General features: G+C 37.6%; 1 long non-coding RNA gene across 1 annotated transcript; it reads left to right on the top strand.

Moving 5' to 3' along the window:
* The first annotated feature begins 9,763 nt into the window (after positions 1-9,763).
* On the top strand, positions 9,764-20,787 carry LOC111524384. Its single transcript, XR_002725773.1, has 3 exons — positions 9,764-10,025; positions 15,457-15,563; positions 20,374-20,787. It is a non-coding gene; the product is annotated as an uncharacterized LOC111524384 (long non-coding RNA).
* The last annotated feature ends 445 nt before the right edge of the window (positions 20,788-21,232 follow it).

Raw genomic sequence — 21,232 nt, forward strand, 5'->3', positions numbered from 1 at the left:
ATACTTCCAGGAAGAAGACAAATGAGAAAATATAAACAAAACAAACAATCAAAATAGATTGCAACTTTAAAGGATGATATAAAAATTGGAGCATAATAGGTGCTATTTAGAAATTTAAGTTAAAAATTATTTACAAGCTTTTTAGCTTTTTAAAATCATGTTGTGCTATGTTTTGTTTTTCAATCCAGGGGTTAAGAAAATATTGAGAATCCTGGCACTGTGGCATGCACCTGTAGTCCCAGCTACTTAGAAGGCTGAGGTAGGAGGATCACTTGAACCTAGGTATTGGAGAACAGCCTTGGCGATATAGTGAAACCTTGTCTCAAAAATAAATAAATAAATAAAAATAAATTTAAAATATGAGAATTCCTGGACATAGCTGTAGATTTTGTGTCAAGTCAGAAAGATTGTGGAAGCATCAATATTATAACCAACCCTATGATACTTAAAATTTAATAGACTTTGGGATTTGGTAATCATTTCCACTGGAATGATTTTATTAATTACCTTAAATTTATTATTTAATATTATTATTTATTATTTTTATTAATTACCTTAACATTTTATTAATTACCTTGAACTAATTAAAGTTTCAATAAAATATTTTAATTCTCACATTTTTGTATGCTAACATTCAAAGTTGAATTCCACAGAAAGTTAAGAATTGTCAGTTTACTTCAATTATCTCCTTAGATAACATTTTTTGTTAAATGTGGCCAAATCTATGTCATTATTTAAAAATACAGTTAATCTACAAATTACAGGTCCACACTTTCTTATGGCTTTCTTCTAAAAAATATAGGCCTGTACTTTCAATTTTAATATCTGACTTGAAGATCAACTAGGTGTCAGGTACAAAACTCAACATCTATTCTAGCTTCTTTTCTACTTTTTTCTCTGCTCTTCTTATTTCATTAATTTTCATGATCACAACTACAATGAATAAGCTTTGAAGTTTTAAATCTCTGTTTCTCTTTACAACACTCTTCCTTGTGTACTCTACAGTTTTGACTGTATTTGACATTTTCTCCAGGAACTACTGCAGTAGTCTCAAGTAAAACAAATCCTAATCTAAACTTCTTAGCTCTCTCCCAATCAAATCACGTATCATTGTATTATTGATTCATTCATTACATATTGTGGTACCACTCTTTCAGTCTCTCACACTGGAAACTTCAGTGACATTCGTTCATTCTCTACTCACCAAACATTTAAGTCACCACAAATTCCTTAAGCTCATCACAAATATCTCTTGAATCCAGTAGAATTTTTTTTCCAACACTGTTCCCATGATGTCCATTGTCTCTTTCTTGGAAAGAGCTTCTGCTCTGATTTTTCCAATATATCCCAAATGAATCCCATATAGGCTTATTTTCCCATTCATCTCCATATATTTTCCTATTCATTCCAAATGAATCCTATATAAGTTCATTTTCCACTTGAGTTACGTTTCTAATGTATGAATTCATAATGACATCATCATCAACAATAGTAAATCTCCACATTTATTGTTCTCCTAAAAACATTTCGATCAAGGTTAAATTTCCTCTGCATTGATGTACCATGCAGTTACGTTTCTTTATAGTAGAATGATTTATAATCCTTTGGGAATATACCCAGTAATTGGATTGCTGAGTCAAATGGTATTTCTGGTTCTAGAACCTTGAGGAACCACCACACCATCTTCCACAATGGCTGAACTAATTTACACTCCCACCAACAGTATAAAAGCGTTCCTATTTCTCCACGTCCTCTCCAGTGTCTGTTGTTTCCTGACTTTTTAATGATTGCCATTCTAACTGGTATGAGATGCTATCTCATCATGGTTTTGATTTGCATTTCTCTAATGACCAGTGATGATGAGCTTTTATTCATATGGTTGTTGGCCGCAAAAATGTCTTCTTTTGAGAATTGTCTGTTCATATTCTTCGCCCACTTTTTGATGTTTTTTTTTTTTCTTATAAATTTGTTTAAATTACAGGTAGATTCTGGATATTAGTCCTTTGTCAGATGGATAGATTGCAAACATTTTCTCCCATTCTGTAGGTTGCCTGTTCACTCTGATGATAGCAAAGATTTGGAACCAACCTAAATGCCCAACAATGATAGACTGAATAAAGAAAATGTGGCACATATACACCATGGAATACTATGCAGCCACAAAAAAGGATTAGTTCATGCTCTTTGCAGGGAAATGGATGAAGCTGGAAACCATCATTCTCAGCAAACTAACACAGGAACAGAAAACCAAACACCGCATGTTTTCACTCATAAGTGGGAGCTGAACAATGAGAACACATGGATAGAGGGAGGGGAACATCACACACTAGGACCTATTGGGGGGTGGGGGGTAAGGGGAGGGATAGCATTAGGAGAAATACCTAATGTAGATGATGGGTTGATAGGTGCAGCAAATCACCATGGCACGTGTATACCTATGTAACAAACCTGCAGGTTCTGCATATGTATTCCAGAACCTAAAGTATAATAAAAAAAAAAAAAAAAGAAAGGCTCTATATGACAGCTTAAGGGGATTAGAATTTACCAGAGCCAATGGGGAGCGAGAAGGTTTTTTCAAACCAGTAAGTGAGAAATTTGAGGTAGGAGGGGGCTTGCTGTTGTTATTGATACTAATTTGTGATTTAGTCAATATTTTGGTTACTTTACTGTTAACCATCATTGTCTCTCTTTTCTCTAATGGAAAAATAAACCACGAGCCATGTAAGACTGTAGTTTTCTTTGATGTATTGAAAGATTTCTTTTCCTAAATCCAGCTAGGTTTTAATAGTCAAGATAGCTGTCATATTTTCCCTTAACAATGTCTCTTTATGTTAATTTATTCTCCATTTTGATTGCTACTATTCTATTTCAGGCCCTTATCACCTTACATCCAAATAGCTGCAGAAAGAGAGAGAAGAAGAAAGGAAGTAAAAATGAAGGAAGGAGGACTGGGACTATGTTCAGATGCCCTCCCTAGACCAATTAAATCAGAATTTCAGAGAAATGGTCAAGGTATTCACAATATTTCTATGTGCCACCAGGGTTGAGAGCCATTGCCTTTTTGGTCCCTTTTAATTAGATTAATTTTACCTCTAAACCTTAACATCAAAACTCAATTAACTTTTTTAGAACGCAACTTTCAGTGCATGTTTTACTCCTAAATTTCCTCAGGCAGAGACTGTAGATAATATGCCATTTTTTTCTTTCATTATCTTTCATGGGAAAGATAGCTCTATTGACAAAGCTGTATTAATTTAATCTAGGTCTAAGGCTGGTACTTTCCTGACTTGGCTCATTCTCTTAAAAATCTAAGCATGCTGTAGAGAGTAGGCTTCTCCTGCCTCTGGTGTCTACAGTGAATATTTATGGAGATAAACTTCCAAAATTTTCTTTGATTCTTCTTCTGACTTTCAATTTTCCCTCATGTCAACCTATGTGCTTTTCTATCTGACCTTTCTCCTTCAGATTGACTGAATGACATTTAATCACATCTTTCTCTTTTCTGTGAGGTCTCCACAGATTGATCGCTACATAGCCATAGCCCTAATTTTGCAGGGCTACACAAAAACCCTCATCTGTATACTGCTCTTACAGACAACCCCAAAGCAAGGGTACCTGAAAATAGTCAAGAAAGATTCCAGGCATGGAGCTAGGGACAAGGCACAAAATGGCAAATGAAGCATCATTTCGTTTATATATTAACATGAGTGGGTCTAAAATGTAGCTTCTTTGTAGTATGTGAGACTGTGATCTCGTCTTCCAGGACTGCGTGCCATGATTCTAACAACATGTATCATCCTCCAATACCTGCCTTCATTTTTAGGAAACAAGTTTTATTTTATCCCAGTGGCATACTAGCTGGTGAAACTCTGAAGTCATTTTCTTCTACTCTATGATTAAGCACTGAGGTACCTGGAAGGAAGTGGAACCCTTCGACTTTGCTGACATTCTTAGATGGAAGCTTTACACATTTAAAACACTAAGCTTCTCAGTCCACTAACTGGTGCTACGTGGATCACCAGTCCTTGGTGAAATCCACTCCTATATCCTAACACTGGACATTATGTTTTTTTCTGTATCCTATCCTTCTATTTAGATTGGGCATCCTTTAAACTGGGATCTTGCTATGTTCCTTGTTACTTGTTATTCTTCAACTCTTTGTTGTGGAGGAGCGGACAATTATGCCTTTTATTATTATTTTAATTCTGTAATAAGCCCAGTGCTATAAATATATTCTCCAACTCTGTGGCTTGCTTTTTCACTCTATTGATGATGTCACTGATTTTTTCCCTAGTTCTTTGAATAGCATCTGTAAATCTTATGGGTCTCATTTTAGATGTAAAGTTCTCAGAAGAACCTTCTTAGATTATTTAGGATTGTGTCAATGAAGCATTTTAAGCAAAGGCACAATATGAGATTTACATTTTTAGAGGATCATTCATGCTGTTGTCTTAATGATAGATATAGGAGAAAAGTTAGCATTCTATTAAACAATTCTGAAGATATCTTGGTTGATTATGACTTAAGATCATGGCAGCAGAGGTAAAAGGAAGTCTGTAAATCCTAGATATATTTAATGAAGAAATTTGAGAGTTGATGCATTAAATGTAAGAGATTGAGAGAGAGTGGTTATATGCTTGCCCCATAGATTTCTAGTTTCAGTAAGTATCTGGATAGATAATACAATACAATCACATGTATGAGTAGGACTGAGTACACAATAGGATCTTGGCTTACTGCAACCTCTGCCTCCTGGGTTCAAGCGATTCTCCTGGCTCAGCCTCCGGAGGAGCTGGGATTACAGGGCATGTGTCACCATGCCCAGCTAATTTTTTTGTATTTTTAGTAGAGATGGGGTTTCACCACATTGGAGAGGCTAGTCTCAAACTCCTGACTTTGTGATCCACCCACCTTGGCCTCCCAAAGTGCTGGGATTATAGGCCTAAGTCACTGAGCCCAGTCAACAGTAGATTTTTAATATAATATTTATTTGAATAAGTGAGTGAATGGATAGATGAATAAACCATTTCTGATCAGAAGAATAAATGAAGATTTCATGGAGTAATTTCATTGTTTTGAATAAGATTTCTAGGTCTTGAAGCAGGGGTAGGATTTAGACAGGTATGGATCCAGTAACAAATACACATGCCCTGAATTCCTGAGTGAATGAATGGTAAAAGGGAATGCAGTGGGGCCAGGCGCCGTGACTCAATCCTGTAATCCCAGCACTTTGTGAGGCTGAGGTGGGCGGTCACAAGGTCAGATTGAGATCATCCTAGTTAACATGGTGAAACCCTGTCTCTACTGAAAATACAAAATATTAGCCGGGCATGGTGGCAGGAGCCTGTAGTCCCAGCTACTTGGGCGGCGAGGCAGGAGAATGGTGTGGACCCAGGAGGCGGAGCTCACAGTAAGCCCAGATCACGCCACTGTGCTCCAGCCTGGGCGACAGAGCGAGACTCCATCTCAGCCTAAAATTTCCTTAAGCTGATAAGGAACTTCAGCAAAGTCTCAGGATACAAAATCAATGTGCAGAAATCACAAGCATTCTTATACACCAGTAACAGACAAACAGAAAGCCAAATCATGATTGAACTCCCATTCATAATTGCTTCAAAGAGAATAAAATACCTAGGAATCCAACTTACAAGGGATGTGAAGGATGTCTTCAAGGAGAACTACAAACCACTGCTCAGTGAAATGAAAGAGGACACAAACAAATGGAAGAACATACCATGCTCATGGATAGGAAGAATCAATATCGTGAAAATGCCCATACTGCCCAAGCTAATTTATAGATTCAATGGCATCCCCATTAAGCTACCAATGACTTTCTTCACAGAATTGGAAAAAACTGCTTTAAAGTTCATATGGAAACAAAAGAGAGCCCGCATTGCCAACACAATACTAAGTCTAAAGAACAAAGCTGGAGGCATCACGCTGCCTGACTTCAAGCTATACTACAAGCCTACAGTAACCAAAACAGCACAGTACTGGTACCAAAACAGAGATATAGACCAATGGAACAGAACAGAGCCCTCAGAAATAATACCACACATCTACAACCATCTGATAGTTGACAAACCTGACAAAAACAAGAAATGGGGAAAGGATTCCCTATTTTCAAATGGTGCTGGGAAAACTGGCTAGCCAGAGGTAGAAAGCTAAAACTGGATCCCTTCCTTACACCTTATACAAAAATTAATTCAAGATGGATTTGAGACGTAAATGTTAGACCTAACACCATAAAAACCCTAGAAGAAAACCTAGGCAATACCATTCAGGACATAGGCACGGGCAAGGACTTCATGTCTAAAACACCAAAAACAATGGCAACAGAAGTCAAATTTGACAAATGAGATCTAATTAAATTAAAGAGCTTCTGCATAGCAAAAGAAACTACCATCAAAGTGAACAGACAACCTACAGAATGGGAGAAAATTTTTGCAATCTACTCATCTGACAAGGTTAATATCCAGAACCTACAAAGAACTCAAGCAAATTTACAAGAAAAAACAAACAACCCCTCAAAAAGTGGGCAAAGGATATGAACAGACACTTCTCAAAAGAAGACATTTATGCAGCCAACAGACACATGAAAAAATGCTCATCATCACTGGCCATCAGAGAAATGCAAATTAAAACCACAATGAGATACCATCTCACACCAGTTAGAATGGCAATCATTAAAAAATCAGTAAACAACAGGTGCTGGAGAGGATGTGGAGAAACAGGAACATTTTTACACTGTTGGTGGGACTGTAAACTAGTTCAACCATTGTGGAAGATAGTGTGGTGATTCCTCAAGGATCTAGAACTAGAAATACCATTTGACCGAGCGATCTCATTACTGGGTATATACCCAAAGGATTGTAAATCGTGCTGCTATAAAGACACATGCACATGTATGTTTATTGCGGCACTATTCACAATAGAAAAGACTTGGAACCAACCCAAATGTCCATCAGTGACAGACTGGATTAAGAAAATGTGGCACATATACACCATGGAATACTATGCAGCCATAAAAAACGATGAGTTTGCGTCCTTTGTAGGGACATGGATGCAGCTGGAAACCATCATTCTCAGCAAACTATCACAAGAACAGAAAACCAAATACCACATGTTCTCACTCATAGGTGGGAATTGAACAATGAGATCACCTGGACACGGGAAGGGGAACATCACACACCGGGGCCTGTTGTGGGGTGGGGAGAGGGGGGAGGTTTAGCATTAGGAGATATACCTAATGTAAACAATGAGTTAATGGGTACAGCACACCAACATGGCACATGTATACATATGTAACAAACCTGCATGCTGTGCACACGTACTCTAGAACATAAAGTATAATAATAATAATAAAAGACATGTCAACATAAAAAAAAAGGGGGAATACAGAAATTCCACGTGGACAGAAGAGTTTGAGTAATAGCCACAAAGCAACATGGTACAGAATCTGTTTGGCAATTGTGAAGAGTTTACTTTGGCTGAAGCCGGGGTAATGGAAGGGAGTGGTAGAAAACCAAAGTGCCCAGGTAGCAAGCTTAGCACTTTGACTTTGGGTGTGTTAAATGAAGGGGTTGTGACATTATCAAGATTACTGTTTTCTATAAGATTTAATTTTCCTGGTTGATGAGATCTGATGATGATAGAATACTGGAGTAATCATAAAGTCACATGTTTGCAGAGACAAGTAGTCTGTTGAGTTCTCACTTGGCACTCTATGGAAGAAAATACCTAACAGTTTTGTTTTTCCTAAAGGGACATCTTACTTTCCAAGTTAGCTACTCAATCTAATATGAAACATATTAGACAAGAAGGAGGAGAAAGAGAGATATAGTGGTATGTAATCACTGGTCAGAATGAAGTACTCAGGTTGCAGATAGTCATGTTTATATGATCACTTGCATTTTAAATTCTGCCCAAAGCATTGGAAACTGGAATCATTGTAGTTACCATAAGAGACAGCATCCAGGAGTCTCTTAAATAATTCTAATAGCCTTAAATAACAGGAAAATTTAATTCATGTATTGTTGATATTGTTAAAACATTTGATAATATGCATTATGTATTTTTATATTTCAATATACATATTTTGTATACAATATACATATTTTGTATATATGTAAATGATCAAGTCATTATTGTGAATTTGGATCTAAGTGACCTGGCAGAAACCATGGAGATGATCTTGGTAAACTCACCTAAGTTTTAAATTTCTTCACAGAGTTTAATTTTGCCCTTTTGTGTCATGGTAAATGAGAGGCTCTCTTGCCTCCACTTTGTTCCAAACTCATGTCCCATGATCTGCAAGAAATATTTTCTTTTTATTTGCAAGGATATTGCTGAAGCTTCTATTTATGAGCCCCTGAACAATAGAATAGACAGCCCTACTGAGACTCTTTTGCCTTTGTGTGGTACAAAGGGACCTCCCTCTAGGAGAAGACAAAAAGAATTTAAGTCTATAACTCATTTAAAAAAATCAAAACAAAGCAAACAAAACAGAAAAACCCCAGCGTTCAATTATTTCTGCTCTCTATTGGAACAGGAGATCCTCCCTTTTAACTGAATTACCATATTCCTGAGCTCAGGAACTGCAGCTCTTATGAAATTTATAATCTGTTTATAGTACCCAACATAGTATTCTTATTCTTAAATAAGTTCCTAAATATTTGTGAAATGATATTTCCCTTAATTCATTCATATTGTGCAGTTAATGAGATTATTTGTCATTGGATATTGACTATAAAAATCAGTGCTGAAAGCCTTTACTAATTATTTATACTAATGTATCATTTAATGTTTAGTCTAGCTTCCTATGCAGACTGCCTAGTTAGGTCTGAGTGTGTCCATGGGCCTATCTCTATAGAACAGGCAGAGGCATTCATGCTAAATAAAATACAATGAAGAAAAGTAATTTTTTTGCTTGTTAGTTCTTTGTTTTGCATTTTGTTTCATTGAGTTGTAATGGAAAGAGCTTGAAGAGATGAGCTAAAAAAAAGGTAGGCAATTCAAAGATATTTTGATTGGAACTGTTGCGCAAGTGAGTGGAGAGAAAATGTTGGAACACCTGAGCATTCTCTCTCAGTGGCCTAGCTGAACCCCAGGGAACACTTTGTTCTGAGGGTGATTTAAAGACACTGATAAATAAGGAGACATCCTGTTAAGCTAGTTAAAGCTAGACTGAATAAGATAGGTTAGTTTGGTACTAATTTGGGATAGTTGAGTAGCGATGGTGAGCCCGATAAGGCAGGGTAGCCTCTCAGTACCCACTCAGCCATTGGTACCAAAGGAAAATCAAAGGCTGCAAAAATGCCATGTTATTAAACATGTTTTAGGAGCTAAGCAGGTCTGGAGACTCATCACAGCCACCTAAGCCCATAAATTATTAAACATGACATCTATGCTATTTATCAACACAGGAAAAAGGTACAAATGGTTTCTTTAAAAAATGCACAGACATTACATGGAGACATAAATTTTTCCAAACCAGTGCTTATCTTGAGATAGTTTAGAACCGTCAACAAACTACTCTAATGAGGCTGCTTTCTGAGGGAAAACAAGCTCAGTAAATCACTCTGTTTTTCTTTGTTTTTTTCATCCTGCATGTAAAATTTTAACCACATTTGACAGAGGAAGTGAATCTCTGGGCCAAAATATTCGACAATTTTCTTAACCACAAATAGAGGTAAATGGCAACTATAGCTCATCAGTGACAGCATTAGTCATTGTCATTTGTTTTTAACTTGTTACAGAGTGAAATAACACTGGTAAGTTCTGGAAGGTATTTCATAGTGTTCCAAAATGTGTCATCCCTGTGCACATGCATTTGTTTCAAGGATGTAAAGAGGAAAAACTCAAAGCAATGTGTGTTCTGATCAAGAAATGACTGGAAAAGGCAGCTACCTGATATGGAACAATCAAGAACTGAAGGTTTATTTGGAATGAGAGGTGTTGTCCAACTGCGAGACTGAGTGATTTAAGCTGAGAATAAATGGAAACACAATCAATAGTCACTCCAGGTATGCAGTTACTGACAGCTGTCTTGAAAGTTTCATCTCTCTTCTCTTTTTGCAGCCATGTTTACACTGCATCCACAGATTGTGATACTGTTTATGAAGGAGAGGAAAAGTCCTTCCATTTATTCTTCTTCTTAATGAAAACTTATGAGCTGTTATGCTTTGAAATTACAATGATAAAATGGCTCTTTGAGAATAAAAGGTTCAATATATTACAATTGAGAATAAAAGATTTAATATGTTACAAAGCCAGCTTGTGTATTGGACAGGTAAGCATGCCTCCTGGTTAAGTATTCTTTATTACATGTTTCCTCTATGGTCAGTTATCAATGTTTATATTAGTTGTTTTCTCTTTTCTGTAGTTTTGTGGTTATGGGTTAAGTCGTTGTACTCTTCCTGGTCTCTACCGATGTAGTTATTTTATTGATATAGACATAAGGAACTACTCAATAAATATGTGTTGCAGGACAAACTGTAATTGCAATGTGTCATATTTGGATAATACTTTACAGTTTGCAAAGCACTTTAGCATACTTTGTTTAGTTAAACCACACTGCCACACAAATGAACTGTCCAAAATGTGTGCTTTGTAAGCCTCCCTATTTTATAGTCATACCTCATATGTCACACACAAATATCATAGACATAGAGAGATAGACAGACACGTAACTACATAAGCAGTATTCCCCAAACTCATATTTTGTGCTTCATTTAGGATTTCTTACCAGTATAATTTTCATTTGGAAAACCTTCCCTCCTCTTTATATTACAAAAAAGACAATCTGATGATTCAGAAATAGTTTTTTTTTTTTTTTCTTTTTCTGTTTTGGTTCCTGTAACTATGTAAGACACTGATGAGGCCCATCGCAACATGGAGTACAACCGTAAATAAGATGAAGTTCTTGGCTTCTGGGAGATTAAAATCCACTTATTTTCTTCACCCAATCCTCCCCAACTAGCATTCTCATTAGACAATGCCATTTTTAAGCACTTATTTTAGAACCTTGGGAGGCAAGCTGGAGACTGGGAAGCCTTTACACTTGTTGGAACTCTTCTATGCTTAGATGTAAGGCTCTTTTTCATCTAGTTGCTTTTATAATACAAAAAGCGAGGCCAATTATTCAGAGCATAATCAGTGGGTCCAGAGTATTGAAACACTCCTCTTAACAACAATGTCAAGTTACTTTATTTGTTCATGAAGCACTTGAGGAATGAGAAAGAACAGCAGGTCTTCAAGATAGAACAGAGAAAGAGTTGGTCTCGAGTGTTTTATTACCAAAAGAGGGTGTTAACATGCATAGAAATGTCAAATCTCTACTAAAAAAAAAAAAAAAAAATCAATGAATGACACATCCAGTTGCAGCTCACTCAACCCTGATTTAACAATCATTTGAGATCTTACAAGGGAATGATTCTGAAGAATAAAATGTATTTCAGTTTCACCCGCTGAGTATTAATGCATTTGAAACATTGGAGGGAAGACGTCAAAAGAAAATAGAATATCTGTACTACCACCTACATTCTCTCAAACATAAAAATATAATGTAGTTGTATGAAAGTAAGTTCTATAGAACACTACTTTTATTAAAATGTGTGTAATCCTGTAGGCTTGAAAAGTGCAGATATTGCCATAAGATAAACTGATAATGTCACTGCTTAGTATTCATACAGCATTTTTCTTTTCAGAACCCTGAAGCAATTTATGGGTCTAACTTAGTCTTCATGTGTAGACATTTGGCATCTTAGTCAGTGTGCTTTAACAAGTCAAGAAACCTGGAAAGTGACCAGGTCTCACTGTAGGTGAGGTTTTTAGCAATTTGACCAACTTCAGTTTCTTATTGTGAGCCTGAAAAATAACAGGGGAATGGTCCCTAAACCTAGGGAAATGAGGTACCTGGGCAGTGCCTCCATGAAGTGTTGCTACATGTGTCTAGGACACCATTAAAAGCCCCAGCCCTGACATTTCTATACTCCATTGAATGCTCTCAGTAACACATTAAAAGGGATGACTTTAATTGAATCACTTCATTGAAGGGTCCAGTGACTTTTACTCAGAAATGGCAGAGGGTTTATTCCAAAATGACATCTGGTGAAGAGACTGCATAAGACTCTCTGGCATTATAGTAATATTTTATTTAATAATATTCTATGGAAGCATTTCTATTTCACATCAAGATTTTTATTTTAGGGATGAGATACTGTACTAAAGTAAAATGGAGTTCTTAGGATATTAGGCTTTATGCAAGATAAAGCACACTGTTGCCACAGGGATCAGTAAATAGTCCTGGTCTGAGACACTAGTTCCCACTGCTAAGACATGGGTGGGAGAAGGTGGTTCCCACAGACTGTTTTCTCTAGATAAAAATACAGTGCAGTTTCTATTTAAGGGCAATTTTTAAAAATTCTCAGTAATTTGACCCAAAAGGAACATACCCTATCATTTTCTGAACAATTGAGCAGTGAGCCCGCTTCTAACATTCTGAGATTATATTTGTATGCAGTATTAATTATGCTCATGCTCTGTCATGTCAATGGTGTTGTTGCAACTGCAGTTATTATTATTATTTTTTTTTCTTTTGAGACAGGGTTTTTCTCTGTTGCCCAGGATGGAGTGCAGTGGCAAGATCACAGCAGCCTCAACCTGCAAAGCTCACGTGATTCTCTCACCTCAATCTCCCAGTAGCTGGGGCTACAGGCACATGCCACCATGCCTGGTTAATTAAAAAAAAAAAAAAAAAAAAAAAAAAAAATGTAAAGACAGCATATCACTAGGTTGTCCAGGCTTGCAGCTCTTTTTAAAAATTGTTTTTTTTTTCACATGGTCTTAAGAAAGAAATTGCTTGTGAAGATTCATGCATTACAGACTCAAATTACTTTTTAACAACATACAATATATACCTAATACATTGAAGGTAACTTTAAAAAAGTTGTTTTGGGCCGGGCGCGGTGGCTCAAGCCTGTAATCCCAGCACTTTGGGAGGCCGAGACGGGAGGATCATGAGGTCAGGAGATTGAGACCATCCTGGCTAACACGGTGAAACCCCGTCTGTACTAAAAAAAAAATACAAAAATCTAGCCGGGCGAGGTGGCGGGCGCCTGTAGTCCCAGCTACTCGGGAGGCTGAGGCAGGAGAATGGCGGGAACCCGGGAGGTGGAGCTTGCAGTGAGCTGAGATCCGGCCACTGCACTTCGGCTACTGCACTCCAGCCCCGGCGATAGAGCGAGACTCCGTCTCAAAAAACAAAAAAAAACAAAAAAAAACAACAACAAAAAAAACGTTGTTTTGGCTTGCGAAGCATTACTCCAAGTGATGGTTATGAACTTGAATTCTATGAATACTGCTTTTATCATCTCTAGTTAGGAAATTCAAAGCATTACATTTCTCCTAGTGCTCATTATTAAATAATATGTCAACATAAATATAATTGGCCCTTACATTTATAGGATGCTGTATAGTTTCCAAAGCGATTTTACCACCAATAATTTTGCCTGACTTACTTCACAACCCTGTGAGATAGGCAGGGCTAGTAATTATTTCCTAGTCTCCATGTGTTTGAGGAGATTAAGGATCAAAAAGGCTAAAATGCCTGCTTAAAGCCAAATAGATAATAAGTATATAATTGAGTACTAGGCCCCACAATGAAAATACTATCTCTACTGTGGTGTTAGGAAAATGGCATACTACTCATGCAATTACTCTTATAAACTCTATCATTGTATCATAAAGGCTTTTGGATTTAATTCTATGACAATACCAATGCATCAGCAAAATTACTGTCTGAAATTTCTGTTGAAGTAAATAGCAGTTAAGTAAAATGATCCATTGACTAGGGTTGATTATCGTCATAATCCAGTAAATGGTATTCATTTTAATAAGATTTCATACACATCAAAAAGAATTAATTTTGAGTTCATTTGAAATTCTGACCAAAGCAAGTTTTATTTTTCCACTTACAAGCTAAGTTTGCTTCTTCTACTTTTCCACCAGTCACCTCTTGTAGCTTGCCAGCCTTAGTAAGTTTATCATTGCACTCTACCTGCCTTTTTGCATTACTTTGATGAATGTAAAGGTAGTATATCCAGGTTTTTTTTTAAGTATTATTATTACTCCTCATGCTGCCTTCTTTTAAGGTATGTTTGTGTATGTGTGTGTGTATAGTGTGTGTGTATATATACTGTGTGTGTGTATATATATATATTATAAAATATATATATATTTTAAATCAGAGATATGGTATTGTCCTGTTGCCTAGGCTGGAGTGCAGTGATGTGATCATAGTGCACTGTAGCCTTGAAATCCTGGGCCCAAACGATTCTCCCACCTCAGCCTCTTGAGTAACTAGGACCACAGGCATGTGCCACCATGCCCAGCTAATTTCTAAGTTTTTTGTAGAGATGGGGTCTCACTATGTTGTCCAGGCTTGTTTCAAAGTCCTGGCTTAAAAGTGATCCCCTCTCTTGGCTTCCCAAAGTGTTGGGATTACAAGAGTGAGCCACCATGACTGGCTGGTATATTTTCTGTATAGAATACTCATTGGGCTGTTTCCAATTTTGTGTAAGTATAATTTATTAAGGAATCAGTTCTAAATACAAGCATGTTGATCAACTCTGCTTCAGGAGTTCTAAAGCACATGTTTTCCCTTTCTTAAATACCATTCTTCATCATGCAGGGTCTTTCCTCTTTTAATATCCTTGATAAAAGCTGTCACTCGACTTAAAAAGAAGCTCGTTTTACTCACTCTCTTCCTGTGAGAAACTTCTGTCTGGTACCACTACTCAGATCTCTAGAGCTAAACGTTCCATGTCTCTACTCAGCTTCCTCATTGTCTTACCCTTTATTCCTATAAACCACCCTATGACTTTCCACAATTATTATTTTCTGCTTAGAGTCTGCTTCTCATGCTGCAGCCAAAGAACACTGCTTGCTACAGAAGAGTAAAAAATAAATAAATAAATAAGTGTTATAATTGGTTGGTACTGTTAACTCATTTGAGTCATACCTTAAAATAACTAAAAATTTCTAACATTTTTGTCATCAAGCATTGTTTATTACATTATTATATTTTCTTCAAATTGCCATACATTGTTTACTGAGATATACATTTTGCTTGATTCCACATATTTTTCCTGAGTTGTGTTTACCCCCCTTTTTCTGGCCAAATGAATTACATGCATTTAAAAAGCTTCCTATGATCTATATTTGTACCAGTGGTTCTCAAACCACATCAGACTCACTTAGGTTTGGGACTCACTCATTTAAATAACACATCACTCACCACCAGGCTTATTTATGACAGAAACTGAAGTGCTGGTTGCCTAGGTAATTTCTCTAGATCAAAGACAAAAGTCATTTAGCCTCTTCTCCAGTCTAGAAATCTGTTTGCTCTGCTAATTGAACTACCCTAATAAAATCAATAATGTCCCTTATCTTCAGTGAGGTAGGAAAGAAATCCATTCCGAAGTGGCAGAGAAGCTGCTTTTTCCTCCTGCATGCTGCCTGCTAGTGTGGATCTTGGCATAACAGACACTACTTGACAAAAGGTAAGTGTACCAAAGTAAAAACTATACTCTTGGTGAGTTCATGCATTCCTAATAAAGACTTAGGTCTCTTTTCCTGCAAATATTGTTACTAAGTGAATGTGAAGAGGTGCCTTCTTATTTTTGGACATCATGGGAGGTGGGATTAGTGAGCAAGAGGTGAGAATGGGTGACTATCACCACTCTTGTCGCTAAGGGCTAGATTGGTTCATCTCTGCCTTTTCTGTGCATGTAAATAAACGCAGTTCCCTGGGAGCCTATGTTAGGTTCAGGGCCAAAAAATTAACATACCACAATTATATATACTCTTTATTAATTATATATATATATCCTTTTTTATTTCTTAACATGTTATAGGAAAGAGGATGAGAACTTATGGGAAAATAATTAAGTTGAAATGTCTTTATTTTATCTAATTCAGCTTGCTCCTATTCCTCTGTTCCCATATCAGTAATTATCGTAACCACTTACACAATCACTCAGGTTTGGAACAAACCTATTCAACTGGTCTCTGGGCCTTCTGCCTGGAGCTCCTCCTTGCTCCCTTTCACATAAAGACCTTAGTGGTCTTTACTAAGCTTGGATCTGATTTTATCGTTCCTCTGGTTTAAATCATTCAGCCGCTTCCCACAGATTCATGGTTATGGTCAGATTCCTGAGCAAAGTATGCAAACCCCTTCAAGATCTGGCATTGCCTGCTTCTCGGGGTTTATCTTCCATCCCTGTGCCATAAGCACCTTCCTCTCCACTCATATCAAAATGTTTGCCTCTTCCAGAACTTGGTGGAGTCTTTAATGTTCTAATACTATCATACATTTCTGAAAGAAGCATAAGGGTGCAACATTCCTCAAATATATTTAACTTTGGAACATTTTATAGTAGATGTTGTATAAGAAACACACTTAGGTAAATGGCACTTAACATATTATAGTATATATTGTAATCTGTATCATGCCATTAAGTATCTTTCATTGTTTATTTTATTTATTTTAATTTATTTTTTGAGATGGGATCTTACTCTCTCACCCAGGTTGGAGTGCCATGGTGCAATCTTGGCCCACTGCAGACTCTGCCTCCTGGGTTCAAGCAATTCTCCCACCTCAGCCTCCTGAGTAGCTGGGATTACAGGGGCCCATCACTACGCCTGGCTAATTTTTGCATTTTTAGTAGAAACAGGGTTTCACCATGTTGGCCAGGGAACTCTTGACCTCAGGTGTTTAACCCAGTATTTCCCAAAATTTTTTGACTACATTTCTTTTTCTTCATGGAATACTTATTAAAATCTTGCAAAACTAGAGTTCACATAACATAAAGAAAATCTTGTTGGCTGGGCATCGTGGCCCATGCTTGTAATTTGAGCACTTTGGGAGGCTGAGGTGGGAGTATGGCTTGAGACCAGGAGTTCAAAACCAGCCTAGGCAACATAGCAAGATCCCACCTAGATATATGTTTTTTAAATTAGTGGGGCATGGTGGTGTGCACCTGTAGCCCCTGCCGTTCAGAAGACGGAGGTGGGAGGATCGCTTGAACCAGGAGGTTGAGGCTCCAGTGAGCTGTGATCATGACATTGCATTTCAGCATGGGAGACAGAGAGAGAAACTGTCTCAAAAAAAAAAAAAAAAAAAAGAATACCCCGGGCTGGGCGTGGTGGCTCATGCCTGTAATCCCAACACTTTGAGAGGCTAAGGCCTGCGGATCACGAGGTCAGGAGTTTAAGACCAGCCTGGTCAACATAGTGAAAGCCCGTTACTACTAAAAATACAAAAAACTAGCCGTGCATGGTGGTGGGTACCTGTAATCCCAGCTACTCTGGAGGCTGAGGCAGGAGCATTGCTTGAACCAGAGAGGCAGAGGTTGCAGTGAGCGGAGATCGTGCTGCTGCACTACAACCTGGGTGACAGTGTGAGACTCTGTCTAAAAAAAAAAAAAAAAAAAAAAAAAAAAGGCCCCATCGCACACTGTAAGATCTTTCGCATACAAGACAGCTATCTGTTTCGTCTTTTCATTTAAACTTTTTTTTTAATTTAAATTTTAATTTATTTTATTATTTGAGATGAAGTCTCACTCTGTTGCCCAGGCTGGAGTACAGTGGTGTGACCTCGGCTCACTGCAACCTCCACCTCCTGGTCTCGGGCAATCCTCCCACCTCAGCCTTCCGAGTGGCTAGTACTACAAGTGCTTGCCACCATACCTGGCTGATATTTTTGTATTTTTGGTGGACACAGGGTTTCACCATGTTGCCCAAGCTGGTCCTGAGCTCCTGAGCCCAAGTGACCCACCTGCCTCGGACTCCCAAAGTGTTGGGATTGCAGGCATGCGCCACCGTACCCAGCCTAAACTTTTTAAATATATTCATTCACATAAAGTGGCTTACACAGAAAAGTATTGATGTTCTTTCAAAACCATCAGGAACATCAGCTTTTATTTGAATGAACAAAAAATAGAAACTGATTGCCATTCTTTGAAAAGAGGACTCTTTGGTATACATACCATAGCCCTTGTTAGCTATTCAGTAAAAGCCTTTGAGGTTTCTGCAATAAATCAAAGTGATTACAAAAAAAAAAAAAAAGTTTGCTTCTGTCCTCAAGGCCTCCACAGGTGTCATTCTTTCTACTTAAAATCGTATTTTTTTTCTCTACCCAGTTAATTTTCATCCTTCAAGGTCTTTAAAAGGAATGTTCCCAACCTTTTAATGATAAAGATTTTGTTTTTAATCAGTACTTCCAAAGCATCCTCAGCAAATATCCTAGCACCTGTTATACAGGATTACATTTGCTGGGGCATGACTCTGTGTCTCTCACCAGATAAAAACTCTGTGAGGTGAAGGAGTGTGTTATTTTGACTGTATATCTTCCAGAACCTACAAGTGGGCATGAGATGTAGAAAATTTAAATTAAATAAGGAATTGTATGAGTCAATAAAACAAGTAGGTAAATAATGCAAATAAATATCTGAGGTTTCTGGGAAGGGAGACTTACAAAGCACACCTTCTTAAAAACAATTGCTCATGGCTAAATAGCTCCTTTTACAATCTCACCACCAATCTTTCCATTCTGTGGAAACCACACTTTTCAGGTCCAGCCTGCTCTCCCAAGTACTCTAGGTGAGGCTTATCTCCCTCCATAATAAACACCCATTGGATATCAAGTATTATTGCCTAACCAAGCTATCTCATTTCCATAAACCAATTAGCTCAACATTTCCATTTCTTCTGATGTTTTTCCCAAGTAATTAGAAAATTCCATTAGTGTTCTTATAGCTAAACATAGAACTCATCAATATTACTTCTTTAATCTATAGGTAGCTCCATTGCTTCATTAGACTAGATATACAGAAGAAAGACTAAGGGCAGCAGAGTCAGAGACTTGAGTGTAAACCCTGGTTTTTCCACTTTCTATCTGTGCCATGTAGGGTGTGTTACTTGTGTTATGTTTCTCTTTAAGCCACAGGTGCTCTTCTAGAAAGTTGTGCATTACAATATCATCTATGTGTTGTTTTTATAGTATGAGACAGGGAGATCTATAGTCTCTAATCTCCCCCAACAAAGAGTAACTTATCTGTAGATAGTAGATCAATAGTAATTATGTGTATTAATATGAAGAATCTTTCAATTGATATTGGATATACCAAATTTCATTTGGTTTCATACTCCTAGATCATAGAGTTTTTGTAACTGCCTGAAGGGTTCACCTTGCCTGCTGCCTAGACAGAACTGATTTATCCAAGACAGGGGAATTGCAATGGAGAAAGAGTAATTCATGCAGAGCCAACTGTGTGGGACACTGGAGTTTTATTATTACTCAAATCAGTCTCCCTGAGCATTTGGGGATGAGAATTTTTAAAGATAATTTGGCAGGTAGGGGCTTGGGAAGTGGGGAGTGCTGACTGGTCAGGTTGGAGATGGAATCATAGGGGATTGAAGTTAGGTTTTCTTAATGTCTTCTCTTTTGGGTCAGATTACTGGTCTGGGTGGTGTGAGCTGATCCATGGAGTGCAGGGTCTGCAAAATATCTCAAGCATTCATCTTAGGTTTTACAATAGTGATGTTATCTCCAGGAGCAATTTAAGGAGGTTCAGAATCTTGGAACCAGAGGCTGCATGACCCCTAAATTGTAATTTTTAATCTTGTAGCTAATTTGTTAGTCCTGCAAAGGGAGAGTTCACCCCAGATAAGAAGGAGGTCTTTTTGGGAAAGGGCTGTTATCAATTTTGTTTCAGAGTTAAACCATGAACTGAATTTCTTCCCAAAGTTAGTTTGGCCTATGCCCAGGAATGAGCTAGGACAGCTTAAAGGTTAGAAGCAAGATAGAGTCAGTTAGGTCTGATTTCTTTCTGTCTTAATTTCCTCAGTTATAATTTTGCAAAGGTGGTTTCATTTACAATAGAGTATATGAGACGTCAGTCTCTGAGTTGTAGTGGTAGAAAGGTATCTTACTATAGTTACAATAGCATTACATAAACTTATGTTAATATTGAGGTCACTTAAATTTTTGACTGGAAAGGTTCTTATTGCTCTTCAAATACAGATGTGGACATAAATGTGAAAGATGGCAAAAGATTCAGGCCTGAGCCTCTGGCAAGATTGTCTTTCCCTTTGCTCAGTTCCTTCATCCTTTCTTGCCATTATTTCCATGATTCTGTAATCCCCTGTCTCAGTACTCCATATTCTTATTTTTGTTCATATCTGGCCCACATTATTATTCATTAGACTCACTTCTTTGGTCCACTACATTCAATATCTCATAGTTTTCTTGAAGAGTTAGTTGTATAAATCTTTTCTTTCTTTCTCATTATTCCCCATTTGCCTCCCTAGATCCATCCTTCCTTTTCCTATACTTTGCTCAGTCGCCTGGAAGACTGACGTCAAAAGCAAAATCACCTGGATTTCCTTGCCATTTGGCTTTCAAATGTGCTCAGCCAATGAGAGGCTGGAAAGAAATTGACAGCTGGGAAAAGAGGAAGATCAGTGTACAAGAGGAAGATCGGTGTACAAGAGGAAGATTAGTGTACAAGAGGACGATTGGTGTACCTCCCACTCACATCTCATTACCTGCCATGGTCCTAGTAGTGGCTGTTCTTATTATGGCCACAACTACTCTTGGACAGGCCCATATCCATAGCTCCATCCCTCAACTAGGCTTCATGAACACTGTTCTCTGCCCTTATCTCATTCTGTGTAGGGGTGATAAAGGTTTCCTGACATCAGAGTTCCTGAGTGCCTCATATATTGTTAGTCCCTGAACTTTGTTGGTCTCTGAACATCAATAAAAAGTTCCTTGATTAAATACTTTTCAGTTGAATCTTTCCTGCTGGGACCTGTCCAATTCGACTTTAGTATACCTTTCGTGCCAAGAAAATGATATTTTCTTGCCAGGATTTGGCTGAAAGGGCTCACAGTGGGTGAGGGGATGAGATTACTTATTAAGTGATAAAATGGAGATCTATAGAGGTTAACTTGTCTAAGATCACATGGTTGGTCAACTCATGGACATTTCATTAAAATATTTATTAAAACATAGAATCAGTCAAGCAGTGGAGATAAGAGATACATAAAACACTCATGTACCCTTAATAATTTATATTCTAGGCCAGGTGCGGTGGCTCACACCTGTAATCCCAGCACTTTGGGAGGTCGAGGCAGTTGGATCACCTGAGGCTAGGAGTTCAAGACC

Source organism: Piliocolobus tephrosceles, chromosome 15 (assembly GCF_002776525.5).
Source record: "Piliocolobus tephrosceles isolate RC106 chromosome 15, ASM277652v3, whole genome shotgun sequence".
Lineage (NCBI taxonomy): Eukaryota > Metazoa > Chordata > Mammalia > Primates > Cercopithecidae > Piliocolobus > Piliocolobus tephrosceles.